The sequence below is a fragment of the Tenrec ecaudatus genome, chromosome 4 (genome assembly GCF_050624435.1).
Source record: "Tenrec ecaudatus isolate mTenEca1 chromosome 4, mTenEca1.hap1, whole genome shotgun sequence".
NCBI lineage: Eukaryota > Metazoa > Chordata > Mammalia > Afrosoricida > Tenrecidae > Tenrec > Tenrec ecaudatus.
This window is the reverse complement of record NC_134533.1, coordinates 38,587,045-38,603,619: the sequence shown is the minus strand read 5'-3', so window position 1 is coordinate 38,603,619 and position 16,575 is coordinate 38,587,045. Positions and strand designations below refer to the sequence as shown.

At 44.1% G+C, this 16,575-nt stretch overlaps 1 protein-coding gene across 2 annotated transcripts in view; it reads right to left on the bottom strand.

Annotated features, from left to right (window-relative positions):
* Positions 1-16,575, bottom strand: part of LOC142444743 (uncharacterized) — a 199,394-nt gene that overhangs the window by 103,489 nt on the left and 79,330 nt on the right. The window lies entirely within an intron of this gene.

Genomic DNA, 16,575 nt, shown 5'->3' with positions numbered 1-16,575 from the left:
CTTACATCACCACCACTTGGCACGAAATCAACGTTTGCAAATTCATTAAGAAACAGAATGGGCTCTGCTCATTTTGCTTTGGTTTGGGGTTAACGCAAAGTCATCCATCTCCCTAACCCTATGCATGCTTATCAAGGCCGATCAGGTCACCTTGTTCTGCCAAGTAAAATAGAAATGACCATGCACCCATTACCGAGCGTGTACTACATTTCAAGCTTTGGCATCAAAGTCCTTTCTTCTTCCTCTACTTTTCTGTAAAGCCTTTTCATCCATCACTCCCTTCAGTTCTCAAGCCCCTTTAGTCACTAGGTTCTGGCAGCTTCACTAGAGCAAAGTGAGACCTAGGTCAAGCAGTGTGTGTGTGCGCGCGCGTGTGTGTGTGTGTGTGTATTTAACGGTCTTTATGGCTTCTTGATTTTTGGTCACAGTTATTGAGATATAATTTGCATGCAGTAAAATCCACTTCTCTGTGATATTTCATACATTTTGACAAAAGTACAGTCACCACATTCCAGATATTGAATATTTTCATCACCATCCAAAATGTCTTCTAGCCTCAGTATAATTAGTCCCCTGCCCCCACTCCTGCCCACCACAGACTGGTCTTCTATCGTTTTGCCTTTTCCTGAATCGGGCCATACATTCTATATCCTCCTGATCTTTTGATAATGCCTTTTAGGATTCAACCCCATTACATGCATCAAGTATCTGTCCTTCTTTATTGCAGGATAGCATGACTTTATTATGATCTGCTTACCCTTTTATTTCTTTCTATGCCAGTGGCATTTTAGAGTAGTATATCTAGAAATATGATTTCCTTTTTTAACACTAGCTTGTATTTAATAAATAGATATTTATTGAACCTCTACTAGGTGCCTGAGGATTCAAGGAGTGTAAGCATAGCTTTCTTTTGAAAGATGACAGAGCTGGTGGTAGAGTAGAGCTTTTTGGTGTTTTTCATGTTTATGTATTTGTTTTTAGAACGGCTGTGGGTGCTGGAGACAGAATCCACTTGATGGCCATGGGCTTTGTCAAGCAGCGTATGTAAGGCCACGTCCATAAGACGTGATGGAGCCAGAATTCAAATTCAAGCTGTTCTGACTCCAAACTTCATGCTTTTAATCACAATATTGTAACATCAGAACATAGACATAGAGATTATTAGCAAGCACATCCAGGGAGTAGTCACAGAAACAAAAATTAACTTCAATAGGGATAGAATTGAGCACCAATTAAGTAGTGTCTGTAAGACACTTTTTACTTTGGGGATCATTTTGGGCCCTGTTTATGAAGTTCTTTCTTTAATCTATATTCGAATGCATTTACTGAGCAACTACTATGTACCATATGATGCAGAAGAAAATAACATGTTTCCTAACTCAGGCCTTCTTTATGAGCGCTCTCTTCCACCGACAAGCTTCAGGCAAGCACAATGTACTTGGAAAAGGGAGTGAAATGAGATTTTTCTACAAAAGAGTCCTAGTGGCGAAGTGGCTACGTGGTAAGCTATTCCCAGCAACTCCACAGGCAATCTGCTCCCTTTAAGACCACAGCTTAGGAAACCAATGGGCCCGTTTCACTGTCGCTATGAGTTGGCATCAATTCCACATCATACAACAAATGTAACATCTACACTGGCAAGTTATTTTTCTAGATCTTTGGGGGATGCTGTCTATAACACCTAAGGGACAAGCAAAGGAGGGAAGAACTTCACATCTTCAGATTTCCGGTCTCATCTTCCATTGTTTCCTACCACATATGCTCAACTCCAGCCCCACTGAAGCATTCTGCTTCCCCCCGATGCTGGGCTCCTTCTTGTTCCCGTAGCTTTGTACATGCTGTCCTTTGTGAATAGCAGGCATACCGCCCCACATTTTAGCTCACCTGCAAGACCCAGCTTGAAGATCACCGTGCTCATGTCCTTCCTGACCATTCCTTTCATCCCTGTGTAAAACCTCTGACAATCAGGCAGAGACAGATAATTCCCTAGATTCATTCATTCAACAAAACCACTGCTGGTAAGAGGAAAGCATCATGAACAAAACAAACCAATATCCATACCCCTGGGAAAAATGATATTCTTGAGGGTGGGGAGACAGGCAATATGAATAAATACAGTAAGAAAATGATATGCAATGCTATAAGCTGATAAAGGGTATGAACAAGATCGAGTCAGGAGGGGCCTGGGTGGAAGGGGGGCGTGGCGGTTACAAAGGTGGTCAGAATAGAGCTGATGACAGTGACGGACGCGTGGAGGAGGGACAGCTTGTGAACACTCAGCATTGGGTCTCTTTCGGCGACCATTTGGCTGTTTTTCATTTGTATGTCAGTCTCCATTAAGATGTAAGCTCCCAGCTACAGGGACGGAGTGGATTATCTTTTAATGATATTATATAATATAGTGCCTGGTAGGAATGGTTCAATTCACTATTTGTTGATTGAACAAATGAAAGAAAAAAACTCTTCACAGGACTCACAGTCAGAAAATCAGTCACTTCTCTGAGCCCAACATTTTTTTAACAGTGCCTTCTTTGCCTTTGGTATTGGGTAATGTCCACCTGATTTTCAGTAATCCCCTTAGCCTATAAACGGGTCATCTCCAAAGTGTAGTAGAAAGCAAGGCCTACCCAGGAAGGTCCAGTGATGAGAAGTATGGAGACATACAAAGGAAACACTAGAACTTTCCTTCACCACATGTTTAACATCAAAATTCAGCTTTATTTAAATATTATGTCTGGGTTGAGATTGGTCCCCTCACTTACAGTAGGATCCAAAGTGCCTTAACAGATGAGAAGAGGTCCACTGCATCCTAACCTGGACAGGGCTGAGAGGACCCCAATTTACACATGACTACCTCTTTCCAAATTATCCATGCCTAGTCTCATCACCTGCCTGTCAGTTCGTTGGTTTCACAAAGCTTGCTGGGTTCTGTGATGCTGGAAGCACTGCCACTGGTATTTCAAATGCCAGCAGGGTCCCCCCCCCCCCCCCCCAGTGAACAGGTGTCAGCAAAGCTTCTAACCGAAGGCAGATGAAGAAGAAAGGCCTGATGACATACTTCCCAGAAGGAGCTAATGAAAACTGTATGGACCACAACAAAATATGCCTTTGGATGCGTCACCATCAGGAAAGAATAACTATTAAATGGGGATGGGGTGGTCATATGTGGCGAGATGAAGAGCCAGTGACGTGAAGGCTGGGTAAACGCCATGAAAGGACTGACACCACACGGTGGTCTTGAGCATGGCAGCGGTCAGGCATGGAACGGCACAGCACCAGACAGCATTTCAATTTGTTGTAGACAGGGTCACTATGAATCAGAGTCAACTTATGAGAACAAACTACAACTATATAGATAGATATATAACTTTAACGTGATTCCTGAAAAATCAAAGCCCTGGAGTGAAAATGATGCAAGTAGAAGTTAATACCAAGAGGATGGTTTAACTGATTTCTCATCAGTTCCTGGCACAAATGCTTCACCATAAAATGATGGGCTAATCAAATCTGTCAAGAAACTGGCAAAAAGAAATTATATTATCCAGAAGCCTTTTACATACAGATTTAGAGCCCTGTATGTAATGATGAACCCTTCCTTATGAGCATGCTGTGTCTGAATTCCTGTGTAGATTCCTACCTATTTAATAATATATACTTACAAGTCTCGCGTGGTGTGGCAGTTACATAATTTGTTGTCAACTTGAGACTGTTAAGAGTTTAGCCTGTCAATTGGGTTGCTGCTTGATGACATCATTTGGAGGCCCTAAGGAGATAAATGGCTCACGGGAGGCCAGATACACTCACTCACTCCCTGTGAGACATTCCTGTTGATAAGTCACATGGAGCTATGCTGATAGAGGCAGAACCCTGGAGTTGGAGGAGCCATGTGGAGACCCACACCAGAACTGAGCTGCTTCCACCGCCACTGGATCCATGAGACTTTCCACCCACTGGCCTGTGATCTTCCTGCATTGGTGTCATTGCATGGCTGCATGAGTCTAAAGAGGGATTTATGGACTAGTATCAACATATGGGGTAATATTGGACTTTTGGCCTTGATCTAGACTGGACTGTTTTCTTTATGTACCATTGCTCTTTGATATAAAGTTCTCTCTTACACACATGTAAGTGTCTCTGGGTTAGTTTCTCTAGTTGACCCAGACTAACTCATTAAAGTACCTTGGGAGTGGGGTACTAGAGAAACAAATCATAAAGATGGAGAGTGGATGCTTGTTTGACCTCTGCCTCATGGTGGTTTTTCTTCTTTGTCTTGCCAGAGGTCAGATATGGCCATGCGGTTTACTGCATTGTTTTCTGGAAAGAATATGGGAAGTTTCAATTCTTTTCCTTGGTTTGTGTCTTTGGTTATTCCTGTTTGAAATTATGGCAATGACTGTTGTTAATGTATATTTTGAGCTCAGAGGTAAAAATCGCCCCTTGAATTTCTCAGAGACCATGCTGCTTAGTGAAAATGGCTGACAGAAGGTCAACATGGTTGACAGAAAGTCTGGCTCTGGCCATATTTTTATCAATAGAATAGTTTTGATAAGGATTATGACAAGCTGAATACGGATTGAACTTGACAGTTTTAAGAACTGAGTTTAGGATCTGTTTCTACTTGCTTATACTGCTTTCTTCTGCTTATTCTTGTTGATATAATGATTGATATTTTGGGAAATACTGTAAACTTAGCACACTAATTGGGACATAGCAGAGGCTATGTTCTGGTTTCCAGAGTCATGCCAGTCAAGGAGCTGAAGCTCTGACCTGTGTGGATTTATATGAAAGGAAAACAAAATAATATTCTCTTGTTGCTTCAATCTGTCAAAGGAAGATGCCTTTTCATCAGGTTCCACCTTATCTCCTACAGTTTCCCTCTCCTTTCACAAAAGACGGATACCTGGAAAGCGTCTCATATTGCGTAGGACTAAGCTAGCATAATTCAGAGGGAAAGTCTATCCATGACCCCATGAGGATGTGCACCCTCACCCCCAGCAGCCAGCTGTATCTGTAACACTTCAGAACCTCCTCTCATTAACTTTGGACTCTCAATACGGCCAGGCAGGATCTGTGATTGGAGATGGGGAATCAACACATCCACTAAGCTTTCCCTCAACACTCCTCTGGGAGTAGGAAAACAAGGGGTGTCAGTTGCACTCAGTGATGACTGGGCTCCTGGGCTCTGGCAAATGGTGGAGTTTTTTTCTCTCCTCCTCCTCTCTTCTGAAGTCATGAGTATGACAAATGAAGACAGTGGTGATCGTACGGGAGATACCCAGGGAATGGTGCACCATATTTTACAAATATCCCTCACTCAGTGAGTACCACTGTGTAAACTCTCATGAGCCTCAGCATTTACTCAGTGCTGTGGTACCATCTGATTAAGAACACATGGAATCCACTAATACAGGAAGAGGTGAGCGGATGAGCATAGGGCACAAGCAAATCAAACTGGAAGATTGACGGGGGAGGGAAAGGAAAAGTCAGATATCAAGAAAGAGCAGTTACTTGATCCCTTTGACCGTGCTTCCCCATTTATAAATGGAATAATTAACCTAAGTTATTGTATTAAGTATAAAATATCGCATAGGGATGAGAAGCAGGGGTCTTCATTGATTCTAAGGTCAAGATGATAAACAATGATGTACGTGGTTGTGAACAAGACCAGGGATCCTTGCTTGCATAAATAGATATAAAATTGTTTATAGTAAAGAAGGCAAGACATCTCATTCCTATTCTCTGGCCTGTTTCAGAGGCACAGTTTTCAGTTTCAAGAGGAATTCTTACACTGGAATGCATCCAGAGGAGAGCCCTGAGCATGCCAAGGCCCTAGAAAGCACAGTTCCCAATGGTCAAGGTCTGATACCAGCATGGAGGGGAATCCTACTGCACAGAAGGCTCACCTTCTCTGACCATCTCACCTTATGGCTCACGAAGTCTTCACCCTGTCTGGCAGTCTCTAGCCTCTTCCCAATTATGGAATCATGCTTTCTTTATCTACCTCAGTAGACTACAGAGAATTTCACTAACGGGTCAAAATGATTGGATAGTTGATGTGTGTCTGTATAAACATGCTATCATTTCTATCCTTCCACCTTCTAAAAGGAAATCATGGTGGCTTATACTGAGTGGTACATGCACACACAAAAAAAAGTCAAGCAGCTGGCAGTGGAGATAGATGAGAAAGAAAAACAGTCTTTTCTTCTGTCCCTTCTCTTTTCCTGCTTCAATGTTTTCCTTGGACCCCAAGTCAAATGTGCCATGCAGCTTGGACCCACGCCTGTCCTGACTTGAGTCTGCGTCTGCAGCACTGAAGAAAAAAAAATCAGACTCATGCCAACTCACAGTGACCCTACAGGACAGAGTAGAACTGCCCCTGTGGGTTCCCGAGACTGGGAGTCTTTCCAGGAGTAGAAAGTCCTGTCTTTCTCCCTTCAGCAGCACAGCGTGAGTCAATCTATGCCCTGAGCCTCAGCTTCCCTTGACCACTTCTTAGCACAGCAGTGGTGGGACAAGGTCATGGCATCCCGAAGAGTTCACAGTCTAACTGTGCAGCCTTCTTCCTACAAGTCATACAAAGAACCTGACTTAGAAAGTGCTAACAGTGGACATAGGGTGGTGGCTTCCCCAAAGTTGCAGGGATGCCATATAATTCATCATTTTCATCTTAGCTTTTCACTGTGCTGTTTTATGAACACGTTCATTACAAGACGCCTGTTTCCTTTTGGATTTAAGTAAGTTACAAATTAGAAGCGAATAAACAATGGTCCGCAATATAGCAGAAAGCTTAAAGGCCAGGGTTTAAGAGTCAGCTCTGTTGGCTTCAAAGGAGAAGCATGACATAAACATCTCTTACTTCCTAACATCTCTTTGCGCAGTTTCCTCCCCTTTCAGATGAAGATGTCAACACGATGTGAAGATTAAATAGCTTGATTTACATAAAGCACTTGGCACAGGGCTGGCTCTTACTAAGTGCCCAATCAGTGGTAGCTAGTTATCTTTAAATACCTGCATATTTGAAGACATGTTCCATAGAAAAGAAAGCGGGGCAGCAATGAGCTGAATTGTGACTTCATTGCTGCCATCTCAAGAAACAGCATCTGAGCTTCCTCAGACTGGGATTCATGCTCATTCAGGTATGAATAAGTTTCCATTATCCAGAGTATTTTTAAAAGTCTCAAAGTTTTAAAACCTCAATGGTGAGGCTGTGAGCTCTTGGCTGTTGGAGGTATGCCTCCCTATTCCACCACCGAGCTTGTCTTGGTGCTGTGTAAGGTCCCAACCGTAAGACGCTTCAGATTTGACTTAAATGTTACTGCAGAGTGAGAACAAGGGAACCAAGACAGCCCACGAAGGAGAGTTGTCCTGCGGCTTGATCTCAGAAGCCTAAATTAGAACTGAACGCAATTTTCTGAAGTACGGCGAAGATGAGGGATTCCTGAACCACTGCAGACTGAAGTCAGAACATGAAGACGGTTGGGTTCTTTTGCTTGGCTCTCAGAAACCAAATGCACATCCTGTTTGAATCGAGCTGTATTTATTGAATCCAGGATTTTAAACAGCTCCTTGGAGTAACGCAAGGCAAGGCCCAGCCATGACCCCAGAAAAAAGATGGAGACATCAGAGACAACTGTGAGGTCACTGAGGATGACCATAACCCAGGACCTTCTGGGTGGCCCAGAAGCTGGGCTATGAGGCATGGGGCACGGGGAAGGGTTTTCAGGAAGTGGTGGAGCCAGGGTCTCCCTCGAGTGCACGGGAGAGCCCACCTTCTTCAGTCCTGCTCCTGGATGATGGGGCACGCATTGTGGACGATGGCAGCATTTAATTCTAAAGGCAGTTACTGCTCGAGGCTGGTGACCGATCCCAAACACAATTCCTTTGCCACCTGTTCATCAGAAGGGTCCAGAGGAACTATGGAGTTGTGAGCAGTGCTAGAGCCATGGGATACATTGACGTGTCCACTGGATGGATTTCAAGTTTCTACTTGAGCTCTTGGAAGAAAAAGTACACAAATGCCACAAAAGTTAGAAACCATGTAAGACAGAAACCTGTCAGAGAAGGAAAACACATGTATTTTCCCAGAAAACGTGAGATAGCAAAGTGGCAAAATGCACCCTGTCAAAGAGAGAACTTGCAAGATCCTGAAAAAATGAGGCAATCCCACCGACCGCTGACTCTCAGCGTGTTCACTGTGCGTCGAAGGCTAATGAAGAAAAACAGCATCAGAAAAACAATTGTCCTCCGCCATGCATTTTCAACGAAATGGGGGGTTTTAAAACTACTCTTGCATTCCCCGGAGATAAGTGTTCATTTTTGTTCCCAATCAGACACTTAAAAAAAATCCATTTATCAACTCTGAAATCTGCACTAAAACAATTAGGAGCCCTGGGTAAACAAAACGTGTTCAGTCGAATGGAATGGCGGGCTCCGGAAGCAGGTCAGAAACCTCCGCACACTGTCAGTCGGTCAGGGTGCTTGGGGGCTTGACTTCTGTTTTATTCATTTATACTAAGGTGTGGACAAGAGGGTTGAAAACATTTTACTAGGAATGAAACCCTGAGATTTATTTGTAATGTCCAAGCCTTTCCTTGGGAAAGAAGCCACAATCTGTTTTCAGACAAGAGTAAAACACTCTCCATTCCCTTTGAATAACAACATCCAATCTTCCCTTAAATCGAGATGCCAGAGCCACCGATTGCCATTTAAATCAGAGGATAAAATTAGCCCAGGTACATCGGGCGGAAGGAGAGGCAGAGCGGACACAGTGGTAAATAGCCTATGAATTCAAAACACAGGGTTCCTCCCACCCTCCTCTGGCAGGTTTTGATTTCCAACAAATTAGAGAGATAAATTAGCAGTTCTCCTATGAGTCACTGGGAAACAAACATTTTCCACCAGCCACTTCATGACTGTCTTTTGAGCTGAGCCTTTTGAAGTTCTCTGAAGGACATGGGTGGATGGTTAACTCTACGAGTTAGTAATCCTTGCCAGGGGTCTAATGAAAAGCTAATATCTCCGCCTCACTCATAGAGTTGGCCATGCTAACGGGAGCCTTCCTATTACTAACGTCGGCATGGCCTAATGGGGAGCTAGGACCTCAGGGGCAGGTGCCGACAACACCGGCTCTAGTATTTTTTCACCTGGTCAAACCCAGAGAGACAAGTTTCTAATTGGGTATAAAAAGCACAGGGTCGGACTCAGCCAAGCATCTTAATGTACAGCATGGATAGAGGCTTGGCCAGCTAAGGCTTCTCTGCAGTGCTGAGAGACAGAACCATTTGTGGTTCTTCTGACAAGCTGGAATAAGGGAATAACATGGCACACACCTTTGGTCAATCCCAGTCCCAGATTCATCCATTCTGCCCTTTGGGTTCTGCCGTGAGCTGAGGCCTCTGCTGGCCAGGTTTGGGGGGAAGGAGGGAAACACATTTTGATTGGATCAAGTTCTAGTTCACAGAGATGCTTCATCTCTGCAAATACATCCCACAGCCAGACTGTCCAGAGCCAGACCTCTCTCTCTAAGGGAAGGCCATCTTAGGACGATTCATCCCAAGGTGGCATTTTCAGGCCACAACTTGGCCCTCAAGTATGCATCCAATCTGCCCAGGAGGGTTTATGTGGACCCTCCATCCTCCCCCCTGTGATGAGCCAGAGATGAGAGATGCTTCTACACTTTGTTCTGCAAGGGCTCAGCAGGGATGGGGGTTGGTTCACCCCAATCAAACCTCCCAGCATTACAGGCCGGCCAAGTAGGCTTTTGCCAAACAGTATCCCAAATGCTGGGAAGTAGTTTCCAACAAAGACCAAAGTTGGTCCTTCATTAAAGAAAGGGTTCAAACTCACCATCTTTTGGTGCAGGGGAATGGAGGGAGGTAGCAGGGGGAGGCAGGGGGGTTCTTAAGGACACGGAGGATCACAAAAGTGCTGATCTAACCCCGTCGATGGCCTCTCATCCCAGATGGCAAGTGGAGGAGACCCTGGGATTTAAGGGACGGAGACCCTGACAAAAGGATCTGAAGACATTAGAGAGCGGGAGGGAGGGGGGCAATGAAGCAAACAACCAAGAATCTAAATTGTGTGGTTTAAAAGGCACCTGCGTGTAAAATCAACTAAGGCATGGCTTTTCAGAATAATCAACACATAAAGCTCAGAAGTACAGAGGCTGACTCAGTTCAAATCTGCTCCAAGTTTTTATTCCCGGGCACAAGACTGGACTGCCCCAATGTACACAAGCGGAGTATAAAGTCAACGGGATTACATTTTCCTAATTATTTTCTGCTTGAGGTTTACAGCACTTACACACAATGAGATCAACCAGGACTTGCCTCCCTAAGAAATCACTCCAATTTAAACACTGCTCAGACAGACAGACAGACAGACAGACAGACACGGGGGCCGGGGGAAGCACGAGGCTGGGAAAAGACAGAGAAGGGCTTCTTCTATCACAGTTGTGAGGAACAAAAACCTGGAGGGGGAAAGAGTTGTTGGACCGCCACCAAATATCCCCACTGGAGACAAGAGCCCATCTGCTGAGCTCGGCAACCTCACCGGAACCACCATTCTGCCCGCGTCTCTGCAGAGAGCTGTCTGCGGAGCTGGCAGATGGACCCCTGCTTCCCCGAGTCGCTGTGTTATTTGTTTAATACATTTAATTAATATCCATACTGCATTGGAGTGCTCCCAGAAAGGGGCCAGAGTGCTCCCTCTCCCCAATAGCTACACGATGAGTGATTTCCCAGAAAAGAGATGATAACCGTGCCCCGGGGCCACTGCAAAATTAAAAGTACCGTGTGCTTACATGACTTCGCATGCATTAATTCTTTGTCGCGCTTGAATGTACTTAGGACGGGCGTTTTTAACTTTCAGAAAGGATGGGATTCCAAAAAAGATGGATTGCATCATCCCCGTTGATCACTTAAGTTTTGTTGGAATGTTTTTAAAAAGAACCCCATTTAGCTGTATTGTCAACATTTTTATCTATTTCCCTGCAAAAGCGGGAGACATGAAGCATGGGGAGGTTCCCTGTGGCAAACAGCTGGCTTCTTGACTGTGGTTAAATTGAGACACGTCCCTGGTCATATTGAATGTGTATTCTTTCCCAAGAAGAAAGATGGCAAATGGGGGAGGATAGAGGATCTCGGACAAAATCAAGGTGTAGCTTACTCTCGCTATATTACGTGAGGGGCCAGTCTTCTTAGAAAGGCGTCCCTCCACTCGAGAAGTCTGAGTTAAAACAGTGTTTTGCTGACCTTGTTAGCCACGGTCATCCTTTCTTCTGGACAGTACTTTGTGTCTTGGCCAAGTTTTCCCATGGTGAGTTCCAAGAAAGAGGAATCCCTTGAGGATATGAAATGTGTTCCCTGGAAACAGGATCTGAAGTCGTGTAGGCCTGGGATGCGTGCTGTCAAGGAAGGGTGGTTATACAGGTTTCTGTGCGACAGGACTTCTCAGAGCCTTCACTGTGAAAATTAGGCACTTAAAATATTCCTGAAGAGATGGCCTGAGATTCAGAATAAAAGGCAGTATTTCTGCACATCTAGGCCTGTGTGATTCTCTGCCAATTTAGGGCCTGCAGGTCAGGGTTGTTCTTTAACCCTCGTTGAGTGAATAAACAGATCAATGAATAGATGGATGGACATGAATGAGTAAAGATGTGAACTCCCAATGTCTTTGCTAAGCAGAAGCCTTATGTGCCCAACCTAACTACTGATAAGAACTGTGTTAAAAAAAAAAAAGTGGCTTCTATTCGAAGCAAGAATTGAAGGACACTTGAATTGAAGGTACTTGTATTGAATTTGGAGGATCTGACTTTAGAGGTTTTACTTACTCCAAATAGGTTGCTGCTGCATTTATACCCCTCTCGACTGCTCAATAAATATCCCAAACAGTCCTCCTACTCCTTTTCATGTCATGAAAACCGGATCGTGTACAGTTTTGAACACTTCCAAGCTCCTTGGCAACACTAATTTACATGTCTTTGATGTGGCTTAATCCCTTCCTAGAAAGGGAGGTCTCACTGTCAGCGAGTCAGTGCTGACTCACAGTGACCAACTGTGGGCTTCCAAGACTGTCCTTGTCTATGGGAATAGAAAGTCCAGGCTTTCTGTCGCAGAGCTGCTGGTGGTTTTGAAGTGCTGACCATGTAGATCTCAGCCCCACGCATAACCACGACACCACCAGGGCTCCTCCAGAAACTGAACAGTGTAGGCATAGAAATGTTGGGATAAAAATGTACCCCTTTCAAAAGAATCATTTTAAATCCAAAAACTTACAAAGGCAGAATTAATTTAGTGATAACTTCAATGTTAAACTGAAACCACAGGGTGTGTGTGCGTGTGTGTGTGTGTGTGTGTGTGTGTGTGTGTGTGTGTGTATTTACTCCAGGATCTTCAATTTGCTAACCTACCCAAATTACTACATACATCTCAGTTGACTGTTATCCTTTCCCTGTCATATTTCCTGGCCCACATTTCAATGCGATTTTTGGGGGGAGGTGATATTTCCAATATTCTACCTACAGTGATGTGCTCTGATTGTTGAGATCTCTCTTTGGCCCATCCTCACAGTGGGAACAGCAATTAATACAGGCACCTGTGCTTACCAATAAACCTAGATGAAAAAGACAATTACCTCTTACAGTTGTTTGCCTTCTCCTCGAAAGATCTCATTTTCCTTTAAAGAAACATGAAAAACATTATGCCTAAAATATTTCAATAATTGTTCTGGCTATTGGTTATTTATAAATATTAAGAAGCATGCTGGAGACACCTTCTAAGTGCTATTTCTCTTAGGCTAGTAGGTACTGGATAGAGTACATGTTCCTTTCCCGGTTCACAGAGGTAATCTATTAGTTAGTTACATTGTGCTGTTGTATTAAATGATGCCAAACCTTGCAGTTTAAAACAACAAGCATTTGGTCCCTGGCTGCTTGAGCATCCTCCGCCGTCATGAATAATACAGTGCCTATCTGGACCAGGAAGTTCAGGACAAACCGACACCTTCAGGGAAAATAAATGGTCATTGATGTCCTTCACCCTGAGAAAGCAACGGTGCCTAAGGCAGAAATTCTCATAAAACTAAACAACGTCATTTTTGTATTTGGATTTAGAACCCATCTTGGTGATGGCATTGGCAGGATTGAGGATTCTTTGGATGACGCATCGAGAAATGAACCTACACTCAGACTTGCAAGACTGGCCTGTGTGAGAAGAGAAAGACCCCGAGAAAACAGTGCAGAGAACTCAAGGGCAGAATGAAGACAGTCGGGGCACTGCAAGGCCAATGTTGGGGCTGCTGAAAGTGAGCTGGAGATGGGATCACAGAACGAATAAAGATTCTCCAGTGACTTGATCTGTCGTGGTTATTGCTCTGGATGTTTCACCACAGAATTAATAAATCACAAAATCTTTTTAAAAGCATTTATGCATCACTGTTTCTGTGGATGAGGAAGCTGGGTAGGGCTTAACAGGACATTTCTGGCTGAATGTCTCTCATCCAAACTGTCAGCTGGGAGTGCAGCCTCATCTGAAAGTTAGACTGGGGGAGGTTCCACTTCCAAGTTCATTCACATGGTTGTTGGCAGGGTCCAATACCTCAGGAGCAATTGGACGGAAAGTTTCAGTTCTTTACTGGCTGTGGATGCATGCCTCCCTCAGTTCCTTATCACAAGAGTGTCTCCTTAGGGCAGCTCGCAATGTAGCAACGGGCTTCCTTCAGAAACAGAGAAACCTTAGGACAGAAACCACAGTACTGCGTAACCTAATGCCAGAAGTGACATCCCCTCACTTTTGTCGTATTCTATGTATTAGAAGTGGCTCAATGTGTCCTGTCCGCATTCAAGGGGAGGGACTTTAGAAGGTATGAATATCAGGAGGTGGAGATCCTTTGGGCCATCTAATAGCGGACTATCCTATGCGATAAATAATCTTCCATACTTGTGCTTCCGAAGAACACCCAACAGCAACACAAAACTCTTGCCTCTCACCATTTCTTTCTCAAAGCCTGTAAACATCCCATTCTCCTGACTGGACTGACCATGAATGAAGGAGCAAGACCAACAGGGAACAGGGGTTGTATGTACTGGGCCGGGACCCGTGTTTTCCTTTGTGGAGCTTGGTGGAAGAGAAGGTATGTGCTCAGAATGCAAGTTTCAGGGTAACATTGTGTACTCGTTTTTAAAGAAAGCCCGCTAAACAATGGCAGGGCTTGAAAATGTTACTGCAAAAGTCAATAAGTAAGGCTGAAACCTCGCATTATGTTGTTGACAAACAAATTTAGGATGCTTGCACAAGCATTAATTCAAGACTCAAATAACAAGCTTATTGTTAATGCACCAACGGGATGCCTCCTTTGCTTTACTGAACTATCAATCATGATGAAATCTGCGTGCAAATGTTAGTATTTCGGTTCCATACATATGAGAATATGATTTCATCATCTTTTCTACATGCTTCTACTCTTCCCATTTTTGTTCTGTCTAACTCTAAATGAAGGAACACACCGCGTGAACTCAGAAAAGGGTAACACATGACAAAGGAAAGGAAAAGGCAAAAACACCGTGAGTTTAACGCTAGTATTTTCTTTCCAAATGGCATTTCAATAGTGGCTTCCCAGCCCCCAATCCCAATCTGCTGTTGCTGACTTTCAGCTCTCCTTTCCAATTCCATCCCAACACAAAGTCAGAGAGAGAAACCGATGCAAACCTTTCTGTCTAATTGTGACCCATCTCCCAGTAACCTGTTTGACTAAATTCCTCTTCTTGGGGAAGAGACAAGCTGGAGCAAAGTCGTTCATGCAGGCTGGCATTTCCACGCTTTACAAAAAATGCTTATGTCAACAGATTCAGTTTTACATAAAAAACAAATAGCTTTCATACACATTTACACCCACCAACAGAGAAAACAATCTAGCCTAAAACTACCCACTTTTCCTGAAATTATGGGTAGCCTGTGCACATTGAAAATATCTCTTTGAAAGCTTTAAAGCCAGAATTAATCTGGTGGTTTGTCTTTCAAATGTCCACCAAATGTCTTCCCTCTTCAGAGAAAAGTAAGTTCTCAGAGCCTGGCCAGGTTGCAAATGTGCATTTTGGAAAGATCAATTTTTTCTGTTTCTGTATTTCATGCTCTCCCAACTCCTCAGGGGGAAACATTTACCCCCAAACACCCATGATACCCCTCATTGGAGAGCACACTGCGGCTGCCCAGAGAGGTATGAGTCAGAAGAAAGGAGGTTCAAAAGCCTTTCTCCCTAAACTAAATAAAATCCTTTTCTTTTTTTTGCCAATCACAAGAGAGAAAAGTCAAATCACTCTTCTGGCAAGCCGGTGAATCAGTTCTATAACCTCCCACAAGATTCTTCTCAAATAATTTGCAAAATGAATTAGCAAAGGCTTTGCCAAAGGAGTTGAAAAAACATCCCACAGTGTTTCTGTAATTTGCAGATGAAGTTAGGAGCGAGAAGGTTGATCATTTTCTTGTCACCAGAAAGGTTCAACGTAACTTTCCTCCAATTCCATTCTGCACTCAGTGACACTTGCAGTTTAAATAATAAACCTTAGTCGTGTGCTGAGGCCAGAAGGGGCTGTCACAGATGCAAGCCTACCATCTCCCCCACACTGTCTCCGGATGAAGGTTTTGTGTGTGAGTGTGTGTGTGTGTGTGTGTGTGTGTGTGTGTTTCGTATATCTGGCATGAAAAAAATGCAAATTATCACCAGGGGACTCCAATGGGAACGAACCCATTGCAAATCCTGCTCAGAACGTATACTTGGGAACCCTGTCCACGACCAAGACATAGGTTGACCTCTCACCCTATCAGGCTGGGTACAAGAAAAGAGTTGAGAGGTCTCAAACTACTAGTTCACTACGTGTTGACAGTGTGTGAAAATGCCTCTGCTAAGAAATTAAAAAAATATATTTCCTGTGTCTCACAGGGACCCACAGAAAAGTTATGCGTCTATGATTACCTTTAATATAAAGGTATCAGTGGCATCACTAGCTAGAGCTAGGCCCACACGTCGTTCACAGCGGCACACGATTATTTGTTTGTGACTCAAATGCTGAACTAACCAACTTCATAGTCTCCAGCGCTGCTTTCTTGGCGTCGGCTGGGTGGGCGCACATGGATCTGAGGGATTTATATGAACCTGGAAAGTAGTGCAAGGCTAACCAATTACAGGCCTCCCTCAGACAGGACCAGTCACTCGGCTCCCCAGCATGACTGAGGATGTGACTGACAAGCCACAACACCGCATTCCCGGCTGCCACCGCACATAGTCCCCGCACTAATTAACTCACCTACGAAGCCCTTATTGGTTCTTCTTGTCACTCACACAGCTGTCAAGCAGGCACACTTTTGGATAAGGAAGAGTAGGGATGCTGGGAACAGGAAGAGGCGAATGTCAACTCGTAGTGCATTTGGAGTTCATTCCACCAGGTCAGACTGTTAATCAAGCTTTCCACTTAGAGGTTCTGAAAAAATTGCCTAACAGTGTGAGACAAAAAAGACCTGATTTGTGGCAGATGGGGGACTGGTTTTGCCACCATGACAATGCACCTGCTCACATAACCAT